The sequence below is a fragment of the Ochotona curzoniae genome, unplaced genomic scaffold (assembly GCF_017591425.1).
Source record: "Ochotona curzoniae isolate NIBS_2020 unplaced genomic scaffold, NIBS_Ocur_1.0 contig_2754, whole genome shotgun sequence".
NCBI lineage: Eukaryota > Metazoa > Chordata > Mammalia > Lagomorpha > Ochotonidae > Ochotona > Ochotona curzoniae.
The window spans coordinates 3,135,595-3,152,754 of NW_024465582.1; the positions used below are offsets into that span (position 1 = coordinate 3,135,595).

General features: G+C 44.6%; 1 long non-coding RNA gene across 1 annotated transcript in view; it reads left to right on the top strand.

Annotated features, from left to right (window-relative positions):
- The first annotated feature begins 1,003 nt into the window (after positions 1–1,003).
- The window catches only part of LOC121154427, a 95,482-nt gene continuing 79,325 nt past the window's right edge, over positions 1,004–17,160 (top strand). Inside the window, exon 1 of the long non-coding RNA XR_005883515.1 lies at positions 1,004–1,077. This is a non-coding gene — a long non-coding RNA (uncharacterized LOC121154427). The remainder of the gene's footprint in view (positions 1,078–17,160) is intronic.

Below are 17,160 nucleotides of genomic sequence, written 5' to 3' on the forward strand. Positions count from 1 at the left end.
ACTAGCTGACAGTGCCGGGGGTGCCTTGTGTCTTAGCTCACCTAATCTCTATTGTATTGGCTCTATCTTCTATGGGCACACAGGCACTCTAGCTCTGGCTGCGTATTTCTCTAGAATCTGCACACTCACGTATATGTTAAACAGATTGTGTGGGTTAAGACCAAACTTGCACTTAAAAGGGGGGAGGGGCGATAAGCCTGCCCTAGCGTAAGCGGGCCAGTTTTGGATACGCCGACGTAGCAGTGGCCTTCTGTGGGTCAAGAGTCGTGAGTGGGCAGAGGCAGCGGACGCAGGCCTAGGGGCACGACTGGGAGGTAGGGATGAGTCCTGAGGGGTCCCGGTGGCCGCGTCCTTCCTCAGAAGAAACTGCAGCCTCACGGGTGAGCGCAGGGCCGCAGAGCTGCACCCCGGGTCTTCCAGCAGCGTGGAACACTGTGAACACCCACCTGCCCCCCAGCTGACTCCCACAGGTGCCTTACCCGGAACGCAGGCAGGAGGTGGGGGGACCGAGCAGGACCATGCAGGCCGAGCACCAGGACCATGCAGGACCAAGCAGGCCGAGCACCAGCACCATGCAGGACCATGCAGGCCGAGCAGCAGGACCATGCAGGGCGAGCAGCAGGACGAGCAGCAGGACCATGCAGGGCGAGCACCAGCACCATGCAGGATTCCAAGCAGGGCGAGCGGCAGGGCTGAGCACCAGGACCATGCGCGAGGCCCGGGGCGCCACGGCCGCCGTGCGCTGCGATTGGCCCGGAGCTCCTGCCCTTGGCCTTCCGATTGGCCTTCGGGGCGAGCCTGTGCCGTCCGGGGCGTCTCCTCCCCGGGGGCGGTTCCGGGGTCCCGGGGTCACGGCCTGAGTGTCAGCCTTTGGCACTAGGAAGCGCCCAGCCGGGCTGGCAGTTCCGGGAGGATTCCTCGCTGCCCGGGGGTCCCGGGTGGTCTCCCGGCATCGGGGTGGCTGGCTGCTGCCCTGGCCTCGCTGGACCTGGCCCGGCAGGTGCCAGGAGCCTGCACACGGGGACTCCCTGAGGCGCAAAGTACCGAGGCCCCTGGACACGCTGGGCTCCGGAGAAGGTACATCAACTGTGGGCCCTATTTGAGGGCGTTACATAGTAACTGTTGCTCTCTAACTTTTGAGTGTTACGCAACATACTGAATTCGATCAATTTGCCAGCTGCAAGTTACGGAGAGATTTGAAGAAGTATCACCAGTGTTTTTATTATTATTAAATTTTTTTTTTTTACTGTAAAACCCACCATGATTATTTTTCCATTTTTCTTGAAGGCTTTGATTTGCCTTTAAAACGGTAGGAGAAACAGAAATGTTATTTTAGCTACCGGTTGGTTGCAATCCAAAAGTCTCGTTTATGGCTTGAGTTTACTCAACGTAGAAATTGCCTTGCTTCTTCTAAAAAGTTAGAGCAACCTGCATATTGTCTAACCAGGTAGTATGTGTACAAATGAGATTAGTGTGTAAAATGCTTGTGGAATCCCTTATTTCAAACAGCTGTATGTGTGAGAAATGTTCATTTTATGAACTCTTTATAAAACATTTCCCTTTGATTTTATTTGAAGTGGTGGTCCAAGCCATTTGCATTATCTGTAACATTAATTTTATGCAGGAAATAAGGGGATGCTCTTATATGGAAAAGCAGTGAGTGGGGAGTGTGCAGAAGCAGGTTCCTGTCCGTCTTTGAAGTAGGACTTTATCCAGAAGGTGATGAGTCCTGAAGCATGTGATACAGGCAAGGAGTGTACTAACACTTCTTGCTTGTGTGTGAGAGATGTAACAGGTTTAACTAAGGTGTTTTTTCAGGGACCAGGCAGAGGCTGGAGGAAGTTTCTGATGTTTGGTTACCACTATCACAATCAGTAAGCTGAAGTTCATTAGAAACATGGCAGGTGAATGCAATCTGTGTTGCAGTCATTAATGACAAAGCGAGTAATTCCTGCAAATGCCTGCAAAGCTGCCCCCTTCCCTTTGTCTGCTCAGATCCGCTCCTGCCGGAGAGGTCCCTCCCGAGTCCTTTGTGAGCGGCACACAGCACACCCCCCTCAGCTCTCTGGCCATAGATGGGGCTGGGAGAACAGTCATGGACAAGCAGTTCTGAACATTTAGGGGACATTCATGACCCTATGGTTGTCATGCAGCTGCAGCATCCACAAAGGAAATATTGGATCACCCTGTGTTCCAAACGGTGAGTCCCTGAATGGCTGCAAAGAGGCCACTGCTGACCTATGGTGGACATGGAGTTGGCAGGAAGCCCTTGCCATGTTGAGCGACTGAGATGGAGTGGTTATTGTATTGCTGCTGCGTAGGCCTGCCTGACCTAACACCTGGCTGCCTCCGCTGAGCACCCTCCCCCGTCCACGCGGGCTGTCCCTTGCCCTGCAGTACTGTGCAGCATTCCGCCTGACAGGTATGTTTCATTTCCCCCTCATCACACTCTCTGCCCAAACACATCTGTGCTTAGATTTAAGCTCCAAGCTAGGCCAAGATACATATTTTTTTTAATAAAGTCTGCCACTTCTAGGTGCAAAGTTTCATGCAGAAAAAAGGCAATACTGCCTCAAGTTTATCTGTGCTTTGGCGATTACAAATTGGGGGGATTTTCACACTTTCTGAAAAATTGCTTTGGATTTTTAAGGTGATGAATAGAAAGTATGTAGCAGAGACGTTTCATTAAAGCCATTGGGCTTGTGGAATGGATCTAGCAGCTTGCATGAGCACGAGCTTGGAATGACATCAGTCCAGCAAGATGTAATCTTCATTATGTATCGAATTCTTTAGCACTCCGCAGCGGAGTGAGGTGGAGATGTGAAAAATGGGATGTCTCTTTCAGCTGAAGAATTATTCCGAGCTTTTTAACTTAAGCCATGTGCAGCTTTCTCCTCCTTAACCCTGGAAGTGATTCTACTCCCTTCGCTAGGATGCTCAATGTCACAAGTATAGGTGTGTGTGTGTCCAAGTGTCTGAAGGGAAAGGCAGTGGTTTTAAGTTGAAGATATCCAAGAAACCAAGACAAAAACTGGGCATTTTACTTCTGGCTGGCCCACAGCTGTTCCAGCAGCGTGGCTTTTGTTTCGTGAGCACATCGTTTTAAGATGATGAGTACACTGGCAGCTTAGTCCTGTGGAGAGAGAAAAACTGGAATTGCTTGGATTCTTTGAAGATAAAAATGGTTTCATTTAAGATAAGATGGTTTTATTTAATTGCAAATTTTTATTCTGAAAATTCAGTTCAAAAATGAAATGTTCTGAATTTTCATAAGCCTGGAACCTTAGTCTCCTTTCTGTATTATTGTTGCAAACACCAATGAATTAGTAAGCACATAATGACAATCACCAGCTAGCTACCGCGTGGTGATTACAAGTTGTTGCATTTTGTGCTTTTGTGTGCTGAGTGGTGTCCAAATGCATGCTGCAGGGGTGTGTTGAGAGTCTGGGAGTGGGGAGAGGGGGCGTCAAATGAGACCGAGACAAACACCGGTGGGGAAGCTTGAGCATGCCGATTTGGCAGAGAACAGGGAGATGTCCCTGGAGGACGTAGGAGGCGCTGGGCCCTTCGTGCTGATGGACATGTCAAGAGGATACAGTGGGACTCAGACGCTGCTCTGATGAGTAACAGGAATCGTTGGAGCAGAGAATCTGAGAGGGTGGCAGGGGCCTGGGAGGCCGCAGGTGTCATCAGGCAACAGAGTCAGATGGTGAACTTGAGCTCTAGACATTTCAAACGTAGATTGTTTACAGTAAAGTTTCTCTTTGAAAGTAGGGAACTTGAAAAAGAGTAATGAAATAAAGAAAATACAAAGGGACTTCAAATACATGGAAAATGACAAAAAAGATAAGTTTATATTGGAACAAATATTTCTTGAAATCCATGCAACCTTGTTTTTACTCTATACATTTTCAATGAATGTTTAGAAGGCACAGATTTCAAAAATTGAGGGCCAAAATGAATATAAATTTTAACTATTTTCTTAAAGTCTCCTCTTAAGAGGAATGAAATAATAAGGAAAAAATTGAAAGTGACAATAGAAAAAACTTTAAGAGTTAATCAACAAGTTCAAATCAAAACAATGAAGAGAAGTAACAGAGGCAGGATGATGAAGTACAGGGATGAAACAGGGGGACTCTGCAGACAGAAGTTCTTTTTAAAATCTAACAGAAGTCATAATACCAGATGGGTAGACCTCCCTTCGCATCCACACTGGCTCTTCAGGATGGAAAGGCAAGTTCAGGATCCAGAGCAGGGCTCAGGCCCTGCCAGGGCAACCACAGCAATGTTGTAGTAGGCCTGTGAATGATGCCATGGGTATGCAAGTGGCCACCCCTGGCAGGGAGCAGGGACCCCGTCCTTGATTCTGGAGTCAGAAGAGAGGGATGGCAGCTCCACGGACAGACAGCGGAGCATCACTCAGCTGAGGGATGGCTGCTGGTGTTTGCTGCCTGAGCCTCACCTGTGTTAACTGCCACTTGGCAAGCATCCCCTTTCTCATCTAGGAAGTCTTCACACTATCCTAGCATCTAATGACAACATATTATTGCGTCATTTTTTAAGTTTTTAATTCTATTTATTTTCCCCCTTTAAAATAAAACCAAGGTAAAATTAGAATTGCTTTGTTTCTGGTACCTTTCTAAAACATTCATCATGCCTTTTTTTTTTTTAAGCTTTATTTTTATTTTTATTGGAAAGGCGGATATACAGAGAGGGAGATCTTCCGTCTGATGATTCACTCCCCAGGCGGCCACAATGGCTGGAGCTGAGCCAATCCGAAGCCAGGAGCCTCTTCCGGGTCTCCCACGCGGGTGCAGGGTCCCAAAGCTTTGGGCCGTCCTCGACTGCTTTCCCGGGCCACAGGCAGGGAGCTGGAAGGGAAGCGGGGCTGCTGGGATTAGAACCGGCGCCCATATGCGATCCTGGGCGTGCAAGGTGAGAACCTTAACCACTTGCGCCACCACACCGGGCCCATTCCTTTCTTTTTTAAAAGAAACAAGTTTGTTTTTATTTGTAAGGCAGAATTATGAGAACTTCAGTTCACTGCCTCACTCCACAGATGCCTTCAACAGCCGGAGCTGCACTGGTCCAAAGCCAGGAGTCAGGAGTTTCTTCCAGGTCTCCCACAGATGTGCAGGGGCCTGCGCACACGGGCCATCCTCTGTTGCTTTCCCAGGCTGTAAGCAAGCAGCTGGGTCAGGACTGGAGCAGCTGAGACTCCAACAGATCCCAACGAGACGCTGGCTCCACAGGTCGCTTAGCGGAGATAGTAACAGAGAGAGGGAAGGATGGGGGAGAGAAGTACAAAGACCTCCCCTCCACCGTGTCTGGAACTTTGTTCATACCTCTCACATGAGTGGCAAGGTCTCAACACTTGTTCTAATTGTGCAGATTTGTTTAGAAGTCTATAAGTTGCTGCAATTTTGCTCAGTGCACAGTTTTATCAAACTGGCTTATTAAAATCCTAACAGCATATTTTAATTGTGTTTAGAATATTTCAACTAATATGATAAACTTTCCCCACCTGGATAGAAACATTAACTGAAATGCTTGTAAAAGTTCCGTTTACATGTGCTACTGTTAAGTTATTTCTCCCATATGTTCATATAAACTTATTTAATACCAACATTTTTCATTGTAAACATAATTAACTGACACCTAAAGGAAATAAAATCCACTTAGCCCTGTTGCCGCAGAGCGGCGTGGAGGCAAGGAGTGTGTTCACGCTTTGGCTTTCCTGGTAAGCCACCGTCACGGCCGAGGCTGGCACCTCTAGAGGCCTCGTGGACGGAAACACTGCTGCACAAGAGGTGCTGAAGGGCACCCTCGCCCACCACGCCTCATCTCGGGCAAGCACCAGAGCCTCTGTGTGCCCACGTCCGGCTGCGATGGGCCAGCATGTCAGGCTGGTGTGTCAGGCTAGTCGAGGCGCTGCGTGCCGAACACCAGGTCGACCTGATTATGGTCATGACAACAAGAAACTTGGGGAAGGGGTAGAGCTGTGTGATCCCAGAACCCGTGACGTGCGTGGCTGCAGCGGTGCCATCGTTATGGCCTGTGGCAGAGTGTCTCAAGCCACAGTGTCATCGAGGAGTACTTCAGAATGAACAAGTAAAGAACTGGCTCACAAAGAAAAACTGCTTAGATTTTCACGGCTTGTGTTGATGAAGGGCTTTCTAAGTTAGCCAATATTTTACCATGAAAAGAGCTTTTACATTTTCCAGAGAAAGTTCTTGAAGATGAGCATGGTTACCTTTGACCAGTCTGTCTCCAGCATGTGTTGTTTTGTGTGTGTGTGTGTGTGTGTGTGTGTGTGTGTGTGTGTGTGTGTGTGTGTTTAATCTATTCATGTCAGCAGCACAGCCTATGGGGAAAGAACAGAGCTGTGATGGGTGTTGTTCCTGTTGTTCAGGTCTTCCTAATTTAGCAATGTTCTTTATCAGGGTAGTTAAAAGTACTGGCTCAAAGCCAAATATTTTGGTTAGACAAAACGACCTTAAGCGGATCTGACTCTCCAGAGTAGGTGCCAGTGTTATCCTGAGCCACTCGGATATGGTCCTGGCCCTACTGTGTGGCTTTCAGACGGAGCGGTCTTGCAGCCAGCTCAGGCCACCCTGCTGATACAGTAAGATGGAAGCAAGGTGATTCTTTAATGCAAAGCACAGGCATTCCTGTCACTCAGCTAGTGCCGCTCCTTTACCAATTATAACGTAGGCACGTGCTGCTCTGTCTCCTTACAGACAAAGTACCGAGAGAGCCGAGTCTGGACCCGCTGCAGTCTAAAGCAGGGCACTGCTTCCTAGGCTGCTTTGCCAAGTGACCCAACCAGTGCCCAAAGGCTCTAATAGTTTATGACTTTGTGTGCCCTCCCCCGGCTGCTTGCTGCGCCTTCTCTACAGGAAAGCACCTTCTCATGGCGGCCTGCACTGCAGCCATCGGAATCATAAAGTTCACACTTTGAGGCAAACATCTGCCCGATCCTTGATCCCTGGCTGACCTTCACCAGCTGTGACAACGATGTCCGTGATGAAAGTGATCGGTTAGGAATCACACTGCCATTGTTTGACGTGTGTCTTCACTTCCCAGGTGGCACTTGGATGGAGTGTAAGGTGCTGCAGAATCTTCCTCATCTGAGCACAGTGCTTCCTGACACCTTACTCCTTGTGTTATGACCAATACTGGCATGTTCTCTCCGAGATATTCCAGACTTTGCCTTGTGCTAGTGCCCCCGCCTGCCCAGGTAGTAGGTGTTCCTCCAAGGAGTCTGGCTCCCTGTTGGCAGAGAATGGCATTATGACTGCTCGAGTCTGCTGGCAGCTCCGGGGTGTCACTGCTCCCAGGCCACCTTGGGAGGCGAGGAAAGCGCCTTTGGACGCACCCGGGTCTCTGGGACACCAGGGCCATCTGTGCCCAAATTCCCTGTAGGTGCTGGCATCCCAGCAGGCTTCTCACTTGCACACTCCTGTGGTTTCATGTGATGTTGGACACTCTGCATTAGGCTGACGTCTACACTGGTGGCTATTTTTCCCACTCACCAGGACTTTGACACGCCCAGCCTGGCTCATGGCCCTACCTGGCTCATGGCCCTGCCCACGGCCATCTTCCATCTTGTGCCACTGAGTAGCAGTGACCTCACTTTTACCGCTTCAAGTATTCCAAGGAATAAGGACACCCAGATTTACATATTTGTTCTTAGAGCTGCCATTGTGTGTGCAGGTTAAGCTGCAGCTTGCAAAACTGACATCCCACACCAGAGTGCTGGTTTAAGTCCCGGTTGCAGGTCCTTGGGCCCTTGCCACGCTTATGAGAGACCTGGATGGAGGGGTTCCAGGCTGGGTTCATCCTGGCCCAGACCTGGGTGACAGGCATTTGGGAAGTGAACAAGCCCATGGCAGAGTCTCCTTTTTCTTGCTTCCCTCTCTCTTTCTCTTTGACAGTCTTCCTTTGAAATAAATGAAATAATAAATCAATGAATAGAGGATTCCTATACAGGGTATTTCCAGTACCCCCTTCCTCTTATGCTGCTTCCTGTGTGCATCTCTCTATGTGCGTACATATACATATGGAGATAATAATATAATTTTTAGGAATAATGTGTTTCTAAAAGTATTCTACAGATATGCTGCTTGCTTTTTTCAAAAAAAAGGACTTCATCAACACTCAAACCAACCAGTTCTTTAAAAGAGTTCTTATAGTTAGGGGTGTCTTGGTGTAACGGGCTAATCTTTGTGATGCCAGCATCCCATAAGGGCACTGGCTCACGTCCCAGCTGCTTCACTTCCCATCCAGTACACTTTTTACAGCTTTCTCAAGTTGTTGGGTCCCTATAATCCACATGGGAGATCTGGAAGAGGCTCCTGGCTCCTTGCTTCGGATTGACTCAGCTCTGGGGAGTAAAACAGCAAGTGTAAGATCTCTGTATCCTTCTCTCTGCAAATCTGCCTTTCAAACAAACAAATAAATAAATCTTTAAAATTTTTTTCCAATGCTTCACCTAATCGTCAGTGTCTTAACATCGTCAGACTTTCAGCTTTCCCAAACCAATGATACAATTAGTATGCACTGTGGGCTTTGTTAGCGTGACCTTGGTTACAACCATTTTTAAGCATTCTCTCTGTATGTATTATGATATGGAAACGTTATGTTTCAGAAAAAATTCACTATTTTTGTTTCTTTGTTTTTAATATAAAATTTAAAACTAGCTCATGTTTCTCAAACAGTGTTGGGGTTTTGACTATTGTATTGAATCAGAGTCAGTTTCTAGAGAGGTGAAATCTTTATTTTTTTAAAGATTTATTTATTCATTTTTATTACAAAGTCAGATATACAGAGAGGAGGCGAGACAGAGAGGAAGATCTTCCGTCTGATGATTCACTCCCCAAGTGACCACAACGGCCGGTACTGTGCCGATCCAAAGCCAGGATCCAGGAACCTCTTCTGGGTATCCCACATGGGTACAGGGTCCCAAAGTTTTGGGCTGTCCTCAACTGCTTTCCCAGGCCACAAGCAGGGAGCTGGGTGGGAAGTGGAGCTGGCGGGATAGAACTGGTGCCCATATGGGATCCTGGCGTGTTCAAGGAGAGGACGTTAGCCACTAGGCCACGGCGCCGGGCCCTACGTCTTTATTATTTTACAACTTTCAATAGTTGAGAGGTGATAGCTCTGCATTTAAATAGATGCTGTTGAATATCTTTCAGTAAAATTTTATATTTTAAAATACAGGCTTTGCACATCTTTTGTTAATGTTATTCCTCAACATAAAATGTCTCCCTATTGTGTTTAAATTGTGTGTGTGTGTTTTTTTAGAAACTACATGTTCTGAATCAAAACTGCTGGAAATATAAATATAGCTGGCTTTTATATTTTAGTGTTTTATATCTGGCTCTCTCTCTCTCTCCCTCTCTCTCTCTCTCGCCAATCCTCCTTCTCCTCCTCATCCTCACTCCTATCCCTATAACTTGATTTTTCAAATAAAATAAAATAAATCTAAAAAAAGAAGCTTATGTTGAATGTTAGACCTCCCTGCTACATTTTAATTTTCACTTTGCCCTTACCTTCATTATCTTCCATTTTCATTGGTTTTAGTTCTTGAGATTTATACTAAATTCCTTAATTATCAGCCTTCTAGTTTCTAATATAAATATTTTAAATTACCTTCTTAGAGCTTTTTTTAATATCTTGCACCAATTTTGATGTTTTCATTGCTGTGATGTTTCCATTTACTGCTGAGTTCTAACTCTATTAATGGTTTTATTATAATTTCTTAATGGACCCATTAAATATTAAGATGTGTGTTTTAGTTTCTACACATATGGGATATTTTAGTTTTATGTCATTTAACTGTAATTTATTGCTTTAATTTTGATAGAATTATTAAAAATTAATTGTAAATTTATATAGGCCTATTTCTTACTCAGGTGAGTGATTTAAAATACACTTTTAAATCAAACATTAGTTATGTTTTTGAAACATCTTGTATAGATTTTGAACCTGTCGATTATCAAACTATGTATTCTACATATATTATTATTAGGGTGAGAGGCTTTTTTGTCTCTGCATTTAGTCCTTTGATTACAACTGATGATCAGCTCACTTCGGCATATGTACCTGTGACTGGCTGAGACTTAGCAACATTTCACAAGTGTGGATGTGCTGGGTAACGCCCAGGTTAGGTTGCAGATCACTATACGCAGAGAAAGGTTTGGGCCAAGCATAAAACGTACAGAGGTGGCTTAGACCTAACTGACGCAGGGTCAAGAGATCGGTCTTTGGGGAGAGGAACAGCAAGGTTGGAGATAGGACTTGTAAGCAGGCTTAAACCTGGACTCAGAATTGTATCTGGCTTATCAAAAACTAACTGCTGACTTCACTGCTTTACATTAAACACAGTGTTTAACATAACAGATAAATAGCATGTGCCTGTAGAATCTGTCCTTGAGACAAGCAGCTGAAATGACCAACAGGATGGCCCTGGTTCCCACGAAGGGAGGACAGCAGACAGGATGAAAGCAACCATTGGAACCAGGACGCACCCCTTCCGGCCTAGGCTGAGCCAGCACCTGCGAGCCGGCCCTGTCCTTTCCCACATACCCTCCCCTTCTGCTCCCTTTGAAAGCTCTCCCCTGGCTTAGAACTTGAGGCCATTCTGGTCACACCCACCACCTCAGGCACTGGCTAGCATCTAGAATTAACCTGATTCCTTTGCATCAACTCTTATCTTACAAGTGTTGAATTTTAAATGGCAAGAAAATTGACCTTCATTTTGATAACATGCATACTTTCCAACAAATAAGCAAAACAAGTATTTAGAAGTCACTTGTAGGGAAAGTGACCTGAGGAGGGGAAGAAAAATAGTTTGGTCTGTTCTGAGGCTAGGATGACTTGACTTTATAGGAGTGGGGGAAAACCCCCAGCTTCTGGTTTATTTTGCCAGTCTATTAGTAGGAAGAAATTCTAGTTAAGCAGTAAAATATCCAAAAGTAAAGCACAAACAAAACAAATCAAAACACCAATAATATTTATTGAGTGAAAAAAAAAACAATAATATTTACTGAGCTGCCTGCCAGCACTGGCCACTGGTGTTTGCTTAGCGTGGCCTGGTGGATGTGGTCTGCGTCCGTGGGCAGTGAACTTAGAGCCAGCGACTTGAAATCCTGACGCTCTTTGTGCTCCCCTGGGAAGCTGTTCCTCAAGCCTTGGTCTCCGCTAACCCCTCACGGACAGAGAAGTCACCGTGCTGCTCTTTGCAGTATTCATACATTCATTTTCTTTACTTTCTACAAGGATTTAATGCCAAAAAAAAAAAAAATTCTAAAAAGTGAGAAGTTATATCCAATTTTTGAGAAGAATCCAATTAAACATTTCTTTTTCATTGCTTTGAAGAGCCATTTTGTACACTTTGTGTATTTAACAAACATGAATCTTTTTGCCCATGTGTGTTACAGAAAAATTGTGTTTGAACACCGGCTCAGTGGAGTTAGCAGACTATAGTTTTGCTACAGATTGTAGAAATAACATCTCTACAGGTCATTGCTTGCTCTGGCACATGGGCATGGGAACGTTTTGTTGCCTGAAGGCTAATTAATATGCACTGATTCTTCACAAACTAGAATATTAAAAAAATCATTTAAAAATGTAGCTTAATTCTCTGAAGCAACACCCTTCCCCACATAATCTTCAACATATGTTTATGTAAATGTAAAAGGTAAAAAAGGTACAGTATACAAATTATATTCCATGGTAATTTTAAATTACTGATCTTAGATTTGTACACAACGATAGCAGTTTGAAAGAAAGGTCCTTATGTTAGGCACGTTCCACCCTGTGCTTTGTGCCCCGTGCCTAGCCGGCTAACCTCCAGAACTCCGCTGATTCTGCATGCCCCAGCCTCTCCAGCAGAAGAGGATTGATGCTTTGCTCAGATGAGACAAAACCAAGTAGATCGTTAGGTTGATTTTGAAGAAGACATAATTATTTTAGGTAAAAATTTTTTTTTTTTAAAGATTTATTTTTATTATTTTTTCATTGGAAAGGCGGATATACAGAGAGAGGAGAGACAGAGAGGAAGATCTTCCGTCCGATGATTCACTCCCCAAGTGAGCGCAACGGGCCGATACTATGCGGATCCGAAGCCAGGAGCCTCTTCTGGGTCTCCCATGCTGGTGCAGGTTCCCAAAGCCTTTGGGCCGTCCTCGACTGCCTTCCCAGGCCACAGGCAGGGAGCTGGAAGGGAAGCGGGGCTGCCGGGATTAGAACCGGCACCCATACGGGATCCCGGGCGTGCTAGGCGAGGACCTTTAACCATTTGCGCCACCGCACCGGGCCCAGTAAAAATTTTTATAGTGATTCAAAGTGGATTTTTTAGGAGAAAAATGTCTTAGGGACTGCTCATTCCTTTTCTCTCTTTATTCCTTAGCTAATGCCACTTTTCATCTGGAGACTCCCTTGCTAATGAGACAAAACTATATTTTGAGAAATAGATTCTGCTGTGAAATGTTTCCATTTTAATTTCCTTTTGTCTTAAAAAAAATATTTATTTTTACTGGAAAGCTGGGTCATATTTATGGAGAGAAAGAGAGACGGAAAGATGTTCCATCCCCAGTCTCACTCCCAGATGGCCACAGCAGTGGGGGCCGAGCTGATCTGAAGCCTGGAGCCAGGAGCTTCTTCTGAGTCTCCTACTTGGAGCCAGAGTCCCAGGGCTTTGGGCCGTCCTCGACTGTTTTCCCAGGCCACAAGCAGGGAGCTGGATGGGAAGGGGAACAACAGGACACAGACCAGCACCCATATGGGCGCAAGGTTAGGATTTAGCCAGTTGAACCATTGCACCCAGAGCTCCATTTTCTTTTAAAAACTTGAAGCTGATTTTATGCAAGTACAATTAAGAAATGATTGCTTCAAATTAAGCCAAAAAAGTTCCCATAAGGGGCTCATTGTTGAGAAAGTCTCATTTTAATAGGAAAAAATCCCTCATCCTGGATTACCTAGATGTTATATGATTTCTAATAACAATACAGGAGTTTTCCTTGCTTTATTTTCAGTCATCCTTTTATTTTTCTGAATCTGTGTAATTTGCATTTCATAATGATAACTGGAGAAGGACATTTTGGCTTTCTGAATAATTGATCACAACTTGATGCATTTCAAAGGCCAGAAGGGAATCAGTATTCAGAGTAAAACCTGAAGAGAACGGATTTGACTTTCTCAACTTTCAGAGTTACTCAGAAACATTCATCAATTGCCTTAACTTGAAAGTTTACCATGGAATTTGAGCTTGAATTATAGATGTCTTCTGTATGCGCTCAACAGAGGAATGGCTGCAGAGTGTTTTCAAGTGCTTTTTACAGTGTAGTCATTTATTGCCCAAATATTAATGTTGGCTGAATTCCAAGATAGCCCCAACAACACTGGCATGACCCTGTCAGTTTCCACTCTACGCTGTGCTTTCCATCTCAAGCAGTGTCAGACTCTAATTACCATATAAACGGCTGTTGCTTGTTTTCAAAATCCCTCCCAGAGAAAGCATCTGATCTTAAAAAATGATGGGTAAATAAACAGTTTAATTCCCATTTAACTTTTCCTGACTTTTAAAATTCTTTGGTAGACTTTAGTTCAATTCAGTACTTTAAATTGCATTTTTGTTGCCCCTATCACTCTCACTGTAAGATCGAACACAAATGTTAGAGGCTGATTCTCTTAAAAATTATGAAAGATATATACCCTTCTTCTGCTTCTTGGAATATTTACTTCAGAGTGTTTGTAATTTCCTTGTTCCTTGCAACATGTGTACGTTTTTTCCTAAGCTTAACTCCCCAGCTTTGCCACTTTGCAGTCTCCTTCTGAGGACCCAGCAGCCATCCCTGTGAAATAATCACCCATGATTGCTGTGCCATTGTGCGTCACGTGGACAGTGGCCCATGGTTCTCCAGAGGTTCGTCCGACAGAAAAAGCGGCGCTTGGTGAGCTCAAATACACCTCCAGGAGAAAGGGCTGACTTTCTCACAAAAAGGTCAACTGGGGATTAGTCTTGAGATTCCTGGCAGCTGCTGGTGAGATTCACTCCTTTCCATTTGCAGGACGTTAACAGGGAACCCCAAGAACAAGTTCAATATGTGTGATGTGACAGGTCTCGGGCTTAAACTCACTGTACCCTCTCCAAAATATGCAACTGCATTTTCTTCATAATAGCAATTTTGGAAAGTGTGTCTCCTTTGACATACATTTCTTGTGAAATCACTACAAAGTATGGCAGATGCACCATCAGGGGAAGAGTGACACTGAAACGGGCAGGCTTTCCTGGCCAGTGCCCTGAGTGTTGGGAACGGAGCGGAAAGAGCTGGAAGCTGTCAGTGCAGGAAGTGCTGGAAGGCGAGGGCAGTCAGTTAGCGTAGTTAGCAGTTATAATGCACACAACAGGCTTGTTTTCTTCCTGTTTATTTTCACAAAAGTCAATACCCTTGAAAGTTGTCTCAGCTTCAGAGCTGCGATGCCTGCCCCCAACTGCACGGAGGCAGGCTTGATTATTGAAGCAGATACCGACTAGCCTAGCAGGTTGTGAGATGGAGGCTACTAAAGAAAACCTACACATCCCATGGTGAACTCAGTGCTACTGGAGATGGAACTTTCTGGAACAATGTCAAATTGGCTGTGAGTTGGCACTGTTAAAATAATAAAAAGCTGTACAGTTTTTCTCAGGCATCTCTGGTTATCATCACTCACATGTAAGGAGCATGCTTTTTTTCAAGATTTACTTTTTATTCTTTGTTTATTTTTTATGGTTAAGTCAGATATACAGAGAGGAGGGAAAAGAGAGGAAGATCTTTCGACCATTGTTTCACTCCCCACGTGGCAGCAACAGTTGGAGCTGCACCCATCTGAAGCCAGGAGCCTAGAGCTTCATCCAGGTCTCCCACACAGGTGCAGGGTCCCCAGATTTTGGGCTGTCCTCGACTACTTTCCCAGGCCACAAGCAGGGAGCTGGTGGGAAGTGGGGCCACCGGGATTAGAACCAGTGCCCATATGGGATTCCGGTGCAGGCAAGGTGAGGACTTTAGCTACTAGGCTATCGCACAGGGCCCTATAAGGGGCATTCTAAGACATGTACTTAGCTAGGAGCATTACTATGAAATACTTTATCCAACAAGCTGGGTGACCCCATTCACTCGCTCACCCAAAGACTCCAGCAGAAAACTCGCCTTGCCAAAGATGCTGAGATAGCTGACTTTACAATCTAAAAAAATAAAATAAATCTCTTAAAAAAATAAAGCTGTGCCAAAAACTATCCCAGTCAGCTGTCCCTCGTCCACAGTGGTCACTGGCAAGGCTGGAGACTGTAGCAGGCGGTACAATTCCAGAGTATTATATGGCCACATTATTGAGAAATAGATTTCAAATGATCCACCTCGTTGATCAGCGCGTGTTTGTTTATGGCAGCCCATTACAAGATGCCCAATTCTAATTTAACCAATTAAGGATGATATTTCTGGCCTTCATGAGTGGTGCAATTGTGGCTTCCACAGCTGGTAGCACTGGCAGTCTCCCAGCTGAAGCACCTCCTAGCAAAAACATCCAGTTTGACTTAATGAAGACTGAGGATTCTTTTCCCCAGGATGACGAAAGCATCCCTCACTTACCGTCACTGTCGTTTGCTGTCAGACAAGGACACTTTGGAGGCTGGTGAGGGTTACGGTCAGTTCCGTCTCACAGATGAGGATGTGGCAGACCTGGCTGATCCACCGTTGCAGGGGGGACTCTCGTCACAAGCTACTCACAATGATAAACTGCCAAAGCCTGTTATTCATTTCCATGCTACCTTTTCATTTTGTGAATACTTTTTATTCATGATACCAAAAAGGTTTAAATAACCTGAAGTTCTTAAATTGTGAAATTAATTTAAAAAATATAGTCCAGAGTTGCTTAACAGAGTTTTTGGAAATGTTAATCAAAGGTAAGCTCAGTTTTGGTGCAAAAAGTTTGACTCATGCATATGAGGGCTCTTCAAAAGCTTCATAGAAAATGTTTATTATGAAAAATGTATGCATGGATATAATTTTTTGTACCAAAGTAAATTTACCTTTTATTTGCATTCTTCTGTTAGCTTTCCAAAGTGCTTTGAATAATCTACATGGTGAAAAACTACTGAAGACTAAAAAGAAACAAAATTCTGAAACTTGAGACAATATGGATGCAAATTAAAAACACAATTAATGCCCATGGAAATGAATCAGAGGCAAAAAAAAAAAAAATCAAACCACAAATCAACCCAGATTGTTTAGAATTATTCAATATAAGTGTAATATTTAGAAAAGGCAAATCAACAGAGTCAGAAGGTAGATTAGTGCTTGTCTGGGACTAAGGGTGAAGTGTGGATTAACTGGTCAGGGCTCCAGGTGTCTGCCGGGTGGTGGGCATAACAGCCACTGGTGAGGATGACTGCCCCACCCTGTGCACTTGGGAAGAACCACTGATACTGTTGATGATGGAGTCTTAAAAACATGTAAATTAGAACTCAGCTGGGTTTTTAAGAAATGAATGATTTGAGGTGATCTGTCTTTGCCAACTTGAAATGATATTTTCATTGCAGCATGAATGACTTCCAGAGCGCTGAGACAGAAGCTCCTTTGTTATCATTTTAAAAGCAGATATACCAGTGAGCTGGTATTGTGGTATACCAGTAAACCTGCTGCCTGCGACAACGTCATCCTCTATGGATGTCCGTGTCTGAGCCACTCCACTTCCGATCCAGCTCATTGCTAATGGCCCAGGGAGAGCAGCAGTGTCCACTGCGCCCAGTGGGAGGCTTGGGAAAGCTCTTGGCTCTTGTGTTCAGCCTGGCTCAGCTCTGGGGAGGAAAGCAGCCAATACGAAGTCTCTGTCTCTCTGCCTCCTCCCCTTTTATAAAACTTTCTTAAAACAAAGAATTCTTTTCTTAAACAAACAAACAAACAAACAAACAAAAAGAATATTTGGCAAAGCTGATACTGAAATTTTGCCTCTGTGTTTCTGCAAGGACAATGCTAAAATTTATAACTATTGCTTTGGAAATAGAAATTTTAGAGAGTCTCATGAATGGAGTATAGCCAAATAAATTCAAAACTTTTCTAGCAAATTAATTATATTTTTTATAAAAGAAAGTAATTATATTTAAGGCTACAATTAAAA